Below are 10,066 nucleotides of genomic sequence, written 5' to 3' on the forward strand. Positions count from 1 at the left end.
GGTTTATGTGAAGACCCTGACGCTTTACCCTGAGACCAAGTGCAGAGGTTTTCATTATAGGGTAAGATCCGATTCCTATTTTTGGTTTTGTAGTGTTTGAAAATTAATGAAACTGTGATGTGAAATTGGACAGTATTATCAGAAGTATGAGGGTGCTCTTGAATTTGTTTTTAGCTTTGTAGTATAGCTCAAGCCTTATACCTTTCATGTGAAGTATGTTCAGAAATAATTCCTTGGCAGGTATTATCCTTATGTTTGAAACAGGACAATATGTAGAAACAATGGGAATTGCAAAGCAACAATCTGGCCATTTTAGATGAAAACCTCTTTAGCAAAGATTCTCTTGTGAGCTGCTTCTCAGCCTTTTTCTTATCATGCCCATGTAGAAAAGGAAAATATTCTTGTGATATGTCACAGAGGCTGCTTACTACCAGACAACTCACACCAGTAATCAGATCCAGCATAGCTCCATGGCTGAAGAGTTTGAATCTTAGGACATCTATGAACCATTATTTGGGGGAGCACTTCTGAGGAGCAACAGAAGTTTTCTTTTTTGAAAACACTAAATATCCCCTGCTTTGTAGGCATCTCGGTGCTTGGAGTCTGGGTTTAGGGGACTTTTTCTTAGAGGAAAAAAAAATATGATACTTTGGATCCCAAATTTTCACATGAAGTTAATTTGACCTAAAACTTGACCAGTATCCTTGATTTTGTGTCCAAAAAAAAAATTGAACCTAAAATATTTTCTCCTTCTTTCTGTTAATACAATGATAAAGAAACTCTATCCTAGAGAATCCACAGGTACATTTCAATTCTGGCAAGGCATCTTGTTGTCCTAGGGCTCTGGGGAGGTTTACATAAGACAAAATCTACCCTAAGAGTCACAAGGGCCACCATAGTCTGAGGTGTGTACAGCTTATGCCTCACTTAGATATGCAGTCTAGTCTGGGTAAGTCCTATTAGTTGTCTTTAACAGTCATTTAGAAAATGATTAAGTGTTCAACAGATTTGGGGCCTGATTCAAACCCAGACTGAATATTGCAGAATTATAGGTTGCAGGCTAATGGGACCTGAATATTCTCTGGTATTTCTTCTGTGACTTATTCCAATATCATCATAGATATCATAACATAATTATGACCTCAAGAATAAATGATAACAACAGGGTTGTCCAGTGGTATCACTGTGAAAGACTGGCATAAAATACCCTTTGGTCACAATTCTGGAAGTTGTCTTATCTTACCACAATTTTTGTCTTGTTTTGATTTGGTTTTGTGTGGTATAACCTCGGTGTCTTAGGTTTTGCCTTGAAAAACATTTTCGATAAATAACTTTGTTTTAGAGTTTCAGGTTTACAGCAAAATTAATTGAAAACTACAGAGAGTTCCTATATACCCTTCACCCCAAACACACATAATTCTTAACATCTTGTGTTAGGGTTGTATACTTGTTACAATTAATGAACCAGTGTTGGTAGGTACATTATTACTAACTAAAGTCCATTACATATGAGTCCTCTCTTTGTATTGTACATTTTTTGGGTTTGAAAAATGTATAATGACATATTTTCATTGTTACTGTGTCATATATTATACAGTACTGTATGCTGCATTATACAGAAAATACAGAATATTTTGACCACCCTAAAACGTTCATGTCTGTTCCCTATTTGCCCTTCCCTCCCCTCACTAACACCCTGGCAACCTTTGATCCTTTTGCTACCTCCAGAATATTGCCTTTTCAAGAATGTCATATAATTATAATCATATAGAAGATAGCCTTTTCAGACTGGCTTTTTTCATTTAGGAAATATCTCACTTACCTTTTAAGTTTCCTCCATTTTTTTTGTGGCTAGATAGTTCATTTTTTTTATTGCTGAATAATATTCCATGTATGAAATATACCATAGTTTATTTATTCATTTGCTTATTGAAGAAACTTTATGCTGCTTCTAAGTTTGACAGTTATGAAAAAAAGCTGCTCTTAACATTTCTCTCCAGACATTTGCATGAACCTAAGTTTTCAATTCATTTGTCTATGTCAAGGAGTGTGATTACTGGACCATGTGGTATGAGTACCTTGGGTTCTGTAAGAGACCTGCACACTGTCTTCCAAAATGGGTATATCATTTTGCCTTCCCGATGATGAGAATTTCTGTTGCTTTACATCTTTACCAGAATTTGGTGTTGTCAAAGTTTTGAATTTTAGCTATTCTAATAAGTAGGTAGTGTTTTCTCATTGTCTAAGATTTTTAATACAATTAATTACACAGGAGATCATAACTGCCCAGAATACTGTGGACACTTAGCCACTAGAAATTTCTTTGGTATTTACTTGGTGATTAAAATGGTTAAGAATATGGGTTCTACCCTCGTAACATCCACTGTGATAATACATTTTTATGAGAGAAGTGTGTGTGTATACCTAAGTGTATATTTATGTGTGTCTCTGTGTATGCCTACTATTGTCTATTATAAAAACAAGGCAAAATAAGCAAAGACTTTTCTAATAATACACCCTTAAAATGAAAATATACAGAATAAATCAAAGATATTTTTGTTTTTAAAAATGAAATATGAGTATTCTGTAGATCCTGATACTATAATAGACCATGCTTGATGTTATTTAAAGCTAGCTCTCTGGCAATGGTAAGCTATTTCAAATTAGGCGTACTCATTTTTATATTTGGTTAAATTCAGTCATGTAGATACATCTGTAGGAAGGAATTCTTTATTGTCCTTTCAAGTTATAGTAATTTTTCTGTATGCTTGGTGCATGTTTCTGCTTTAGATTTGATTATATTGCTTTGTAAATATGTTTGATGAGATCAACTTGCATTTTAGAGATCTACTTTCTCAATTGTAAGGACTACTCCTCTCATAATTCTTTCTTTAAAGCATAGCACAATTCCTGTGTTAAAGAAAAAATTTCCACAACACTTATTAAAAACCATAAGGAAGATTTCATTCAAGGGGGACCATGGCAGTGAAGTTTTGCAGAAGGGGAGAGAGATGGGACTCAATTCCAAGAATAAGTTCTTGGGTTCAAGGATACTTCCAAGGATAAGTAGAAATTTATAGCCAAGGATTAGGGTGGAGATCAGGAGATGGAAAAGTACCGGAGCCAGGGGAATTCTCCTTAGACTGACTCAACAGGATTCTTACTGAAGGCAGGCCAGAATGATAAGATATGAGGGGTAGAGAGTGAGATATTGGATCTAATATCAAGGATAATCAGATGCCAAGGGAAGAGGATCTTCATTGAACTGATAGCAGAATTTTTGCTAAAATTCAACTAAGTAGGCCAAAGAGAGAACCCAAGATCAGAGCTCAGCTGAGAGGAGAATTCAGAGGACCCTGACACAGATTTGGTCCAGGAGAGAGTCTTTTGTCGCCTGACACATAGTAGAATTTTAGTGAGCATGTATTATGTTCTTATATGGATGGCTGTCAATCAAATACTATAGAAATCTATTAACAAAGTCCTAAAGACACAAGGTGAGCATTATAATTTAAAGAAAAAAAGAGGGAAATCACTTAAATGATGTATATAATTTTTTGTGGTGTTCAAGAGTAAGCTATTAAACAGAGCATGGATTTGGTTAAAAACTTAAACAGCTAATATACATGAGCAATTTGTATGTGCAGAGTAGAATCTCAGTGGTGACACAAATGCAAAGATAAAGTAGACATGTTCTTACTTTCTAAAAATGATGCACTCTAGTGGAGGAGAGATGGGGGAGAAAGGAAGGGGAATTGTGTTGTATTTGTGATCATAGATTAGTATACACACACACATATATATATATATTCACACACACATTTTATAGGGAAATAGAATAAAATGTATCTTAAATCTAGTATGTACCTTAAATTGAACTCCACTTTAATTCTAGATTGCAAATTCATTGATCTCATAGTATATGGAATCCTGGGTTTCTAAATATTAATATACATAAAAATTACCTTGAGTCTTAAATTTCGTTCTCTTAACTCCTTCACCTCAATATTTGAGAAATTTGAAGGACCAGTGATTTTTCACTTTTAATGAGTAATGTGCTAACAAGATTAACTTCATGGCCCCTTACAGTGGTGTAGTTGAAGGAGGATTGTGCTACTAAGTCTGAAAGTGATAAAACAAACTAATTGGAGAGAACAGCACAAAAATTGTGTTAAGATTAGAACATTTTTAAAAAGAATGAAATGTGTATTTTGTAAATAGAATGAATATTTTCTAAATGTAGTATGATTACATCAATAATGAATGAATCATTTCAAAGATATGACTTACAATCTTTATAATTATAAGGGGAATGATAAATACCCAAGAGTCCAAAAGCAGGAGAATGATTAAGTTACTTAGTATCACTGTCCCAATGCAATATTTTCACTGCTCTAAAGAATGATGTTATACGAAGTATCTACAGTGTTATATCAAAAGAAAAATGAGAATTGATATGAATGTTTCCCATAAAATACATGTGTATATGTGGCAAAATAACAGATGTCTTGAATCCTAAAAATTTTCTTAGATATTATACGATATTCCCAAAATCAAATGCTAGAATCTAACACCTAGATGAAGTGGATCAGTAAAATCTGGAATCAGCAGCTTTGGTCATGAATTCTTAATAGTTAAAAGTAAATAATTTTTTGCCCTTTGGCTAGGCTCACCATCTTGAGTAATTTGCTGAAATGAGAAGTACAAAGGGGAGAGGAAAGACACCCACTCACTGTACGTTCTCTAAGCCCTTTTGAAAAACACAGAGTGATTTCTTTGGCCAGATACATGCCAATCTACAAGAAAGGTGATACTGTAGACATTAGGGGAATGGCACTGTTTTTAAAAAGGAACACCCCATGAATGTTACCATGCCATGACTAGAAGAATCTACAGTGTCACCCCGCATGCTGTTGTCATTGTCGTAAACAAGCAAGTTGAGGGCAAGACTCTTGCCAAAAGAATTAATGTACATACTGAAAGTATTATGCACTCAAAGAGCCTAGATAGCTTCCTGAAGTGTGTGAAGGAAAATGATTAGAAAAAGAGGAAGCCAAGGAAAAAGGCACTTGGGTTCAACTGAAGTCCCAGTGTCCTCCTTCCAGAAAGGCACGCTTTGTAAGAAAGAATGGAAACGAAAGGAGCCTGAGCTGCTGGTACCCATTCTCTATGAATTCATGGCTTAATAAGTGACAAATATATAAAAGACCTCTGGACTATGAAAATATTCCTCTCGGTTGAATAGAAGTGTAGTATCCTCTTACCCAAAGAAATATTTAACCAATAAATAAATAAATATTTATTTCAGTAAAAAGGTGTTTTGAGATTATAATACCATTAAACTCTAGCAGCGATACCCACGTCTGGCTGATTAACAGAATCATTTAGGGGACTTTTTGAAAATATCAATTTCTTAGAATCTAGACAAATGATTCAGTTTCTGCAGATCTGTTGGCCCTGGGATCTGAACTTTCCAAATACTGTATTGATAGCCTTATTGATTAGCAAATGTTGTCAACCACTGTTGTGGTGAAGACCATTTATGCCTTTAAGAATTTCTGCAATAATCAATATATGACCAAAAAAATAAAAGTAAAACATAATGTCAAATTCTAGAATGTTAATATGCATTCTAAAATGCATATAAGATAGTAAATAAAGTAAAAATTAAAAGAAGGGCAAGAATAACATGAGGAGGATTACCTGGGAGGGCCTTCTCAAACAAGAACCTCATAAGCATTGGTGGCAGAGGTAGAGTGATGCTGCAGAAACTGTCATCATCTTAGTAACCCTCATGAGGGCCCATGACACAGTGAAACACTTGGTGATGTCAGTAACTCAGTGGGCCCATTTTGGGATGCGAGCTCTTTCATTAATCCAAAGTGTAAGCCCTACATCCTTTCCCTTGAGGCTCAAGTCCCTTTCCAGGCTTTTCTTCCCAAGTTGGATCCTGGTTCTGGGGCAAGGGCTGCTTCCTGGTTGAAGAGGCTTTCAGCACTTTAGGATGGGAAGGCATGTGGAGTCTACAAATCATTGTCTCTCAAGTTGAGGAAAGGCATATCAGTATATTTGTGGAAAAACAAAGATGTTTATGTTTATTAAAAGGAATTATGGGGGCGCCTTGGTGGCTCATTCCGTTAAGTGTCTGACTCTTAGTTTCAGCTCAGGTCCTGATTTCATGGTTCGTGGGTTCAGGCCCACATGGGGCTCTGCACTGACAGTGCAGAACCTGCTTGGAATTTCTCTTTCTCTCCCTCTCTCTGCCCCTCCCTGATTTGCTCTCTCTCTTTCTCTCTCTCTCATTCTCTCTCTCTCTCTCTCTCACAATAAACAAACATTAAAAAATTTTAAAACGTTGAGTAACCTGAACTTGAACTGTTACAGATAGATACGATTTGCTTTTCTAGAACATGAAAGGTACAAGTGAGAGGCATTTCAGTGATGGGGACCACATATGCCTATATCTGCCAAACGTCTTTCTTCTGTAGACTCAATTCCTTCTTTAATACAAATGCCATTATTTAAACTCATATTCTTCTAACCTATGTTGCCTAAACTGACAGTGAATTAGTTTTATGCTACATAGGACCTAAGAATAGGAGGTCAATAAATACTTCTTTAAAAAGCCAATAGCAGATTGACTCCAGTCAACCAAGGAATGGTGCGAGGCTGGACATGAGTGGTAGTCCTACTAAGCAGGGTGTCGAGTTCCAGAAGAAGGAATTTTGACTTGGCCTATCAGTGAAGGTTTCTGAAAAAGGATAATGAGAAGATAAATGTGGGTTTAGAGGAAGAAAATCAGCCAACAGTAAGGAAGATGGATTAAAGAGAGGAGGAACAGGAAATGCAATTAGCATGCTAATTAGCTAATTACCACAAGAGGAAACTTGGACTAGGCTGTTGGCAGTGAAAAGGAAAAGAAGGTAGAAGATAAGAGTGAAGTTTTTCAGCTCAATTAGAGTGATATTGATTAATCACCTACTAAGTGCCAATCACTGTTGTAGGCCACTGGGACATCAGTGAACAAAATGGAGCATATATTCTATCTGGAAAACAAACATAAGAAGCGATAACTAATAAATATAATAAATAATATATATTCTATATCATTGGAACTTTTAAATGTTATAGAAAAATAAAAATCTGAGCAGAGTGCAGCAGTTTGCAATATTACATAGGATGGTCAAAGAAGCCTCACTGAGAAGGAGCAAAGGTTTGAGGAGGGTGAGAGAGTGAGGCAGTACCCTGAGGGAAGAGCCTTTTAGGCAGAAGGAAAAGGAAGGGCAAAGAGCCTAAAGTGGGGGTGTGCCTCTAATATCCACATTTTGAATTTAAAATCTATCCCAAGACAAGATGCTCAATTGTACCAATCACCAAGTACTGAAATGGGGAATTTTGCTGCAGGAAAGAATCTTCCTCCTTTGCAGTGCTGCTTCAGGCCAAATTGGATTAAATTTCAAAAGGACAAAGAAATAGAAGAGAGAATTAAGGAGTCACACCCTTAGGCCATGCCCATGGTTAAAGTCAGTGAGAGAAAATGAAGGACATAGACCTCAGAGAAAAGCCAGAATCTCATTTGTTCCTGATAGCTGTTTAAAGAGGGCTTGGCTAAGAAAAGGAGACTCCCAGATGCCAAATGCTGCAAAAAGATTAAGGAGAATACAGATTGCAGACACAAAAAAACAGTGGGGTTGAGAGAAGAGGTGTTGGGGTTATGAAGGCCATTGATGACCCTAGAGAGAACAGTTTCAGTTGATTGAGAGCATGGGATTAGGAAATGCTCAACTGGTCATGTTGCCTATACTAGGAACAATGAAAAATCTGTGCTGTTAAGAATGTGTAGTATCCTAGGCAGGTTGATTTTCAATAATCCATTAAGGATATTTTAATAATGTTTGAAATCTGTCTTTGATAAAAAGTGTTGACAAGTTGGTGAGAGTAAAATGAAATGTGTGAGGCTTCAAACTGAGGATGTATGCAACTTCTCCTTACCCCTTGCTCTTCCCATCTGCTCTGATTTCTAACAAGGCACAAGGCACAGTATTGACATATTAAAGAAGTCTCCACATACTGTGGTTGGGTGATGTTGCAGTATTGCTCAATTTGTAGAAATTCTCTAGCCTGGTCGGTCCATTAAGCACTGGACTCTTGATTTCAGCTCTGGTCATGATCTCATGGATTGTGGGATCGAACCCCATGTCAGACTCTTAACTGACGGCATGGAACCTTCTTGGGATTTTCTCCCTCCCTCTTTCTCTTTCTCACTCCCTCTCTGTCTCTGCCCCTTCTCCCACTCATGCGCTCTCTCTTTCCCCACCCCAACTCTCAAAATAAATGAGCATTAAAAAAAAGAGAGAAATTCTCTTGCCTGAAGTATAGTACTCTTTAGGTCATTACCAAAACTTATATTTTATTAATACATCAAGTTAAGTGTTTTTCTAGAACATGGTAATGTTCTGTTTTCAAAAGGCTTGCAGAAACATATGGTTATCCTAGAGTAAAGAGTGGAGCCTGCCATTATTTGATAGCCTTTTCAAAAGCTCCCTTACTGGAATTTATTTTTAAGTTCATAAGATTTAAAGCATAGCAATAAATAACCTGGGTGGCTCAGATGGTTGAGCATCAGACTTCTGTACAGGTCATGATCTCACAGTTCATGAGTTCTAGCCCCACATCAGGCTCACACAGAGCCTGCTTTGGATCCTCTATCCTTCTCTCTGCCCCTGCCCCAGTAGTGCATGCTCGCTCGCTCGCTCTCTCTCTCTCTCTCAAAAATAAATAAACATTAAAACAATTTTTCAAAAAGCAAAACAAAACAAAAATAACAGTAACAAAAACATAGCAATAAATAGTGACACTTGGGTGACTCAGTCAGTTAAGCATCTGACTCTTGATTTCAGCTCAGGTCATGATCTCATGGGTTCATGAGTTCAAGTCCTATATAAGGCTCCACACTGACAGTGTGGACCTGCATGGGATTCTGTGTCTCCCTCTCTTTCTCTGTTCCTCACTCATTCTCTCTCTCTCTCTCTCAAAATAAATAAATAATAAAAAAATTAAAAAATAACACACAGCAATAAATAATGATTCAATACACTTCTATTAGAATGTCAATAAAAAAATGTGCAGAAGTCGGGGATTTATAAAATTGGTATAGTCAGCCATGCTTCCTGCTCCCTGTGCTGTGACCTAGAATTCATTCTTTAAAACATCTTTTTTATGTTATGTAGTGAGTCTGTCAGAAAAAAAGTGCTTTGAAAGCAGTAGGAGATTAGCCATTTAAAGACTGGAAAAACATCTAAGTATCAGAAAAGTGATGGACTTGTTATTCCAGAAAACAAATAGGGAAAGTGTGTTAAGATTGATGTGATAGGTCATGGAGGTTATTTGGAATTTCAAGATTGATGGTAAAGAATTTTCTGAAGATCAGATTCATATTTAAGGTCAGTCCCTTTGCCCTTATTCTCTTCTTGCCTCTTCCAGTTCCCATCATCTTCCCCCTATTAAAACAGGATCGTATTCAGGAAAGGATCCAGTGTTCACAGACTTTTATAACTTCCTATGAATTTAAACAGTGTGTTACTTCTCCCATGTGTATTCACATTTTATTTTCTTAATGTTTATTTATTTTGAGAGAGAGAGAGAGAGAGCATGTGAGCAGGGAAGAGGCAGAGAGAGACGGGGAGAGAGAAAATCCCAAGCAGGCTTTGCATGTTGAGTGCAGGGCCCTACTTAGGGCTTCATCTCACAAACCATGAGATCATGCCGTGAGCTGAAATCAAGTCAGATGCCCAACAGTCTGAGCCACCCACATGTCCCATATTTATATTTTAAACAGGAAAGGATGGTTGCATCTCCATTTAAAATAATTACAAATCAGCCTGCTTGGGTCTGTATGAAAGACCTGGGAAATTTTATAGGTCATTTTCTTACTTCATAGTTGCATTAAAAGAATTTTTTTTTAATGTTCATTTTTGAGAGACAGCAAGAGCAGAGGAAGGACAGAGAGAGAGACACACAGAATCCTTAGCAGGCTCCAGGCTCTGAGCTGTCAGCACAGAGCCTG

At 36.8% G+C, this 10,066-nt stretch overlaps 1 pseudogene; it reads left to right on the forward strand.

The window, feature by feature from the left end:
* The first annotated feature begins 4,694 nt into the window (after positions 1–4,694).
* On the forward strand, positions 4,695–5,186 carry LOC144220860 (large ribosomal subunit protein eL21 pseudogene; annotated as a pseudogene).
* Positions 5,187–10,066: the final 4,880 nt, after the last annotated feature.

Source organism: Crocuta crocuta, unplaced genomic scaffold, assembly GCF_008692635.1.
Source record: "Crocuta crocuta isolate KB4526 unplaced genomic scaffold, BGI_CrCroc_1.0 scaffold219, whole genome shotgun sequence".
Taxonomy (NCBI): Eukaryota; Metazoa; Chordata; class Mammalia; order Carnivora; family Hyaenidae; genus Crocuta; species Crocuta crocuta.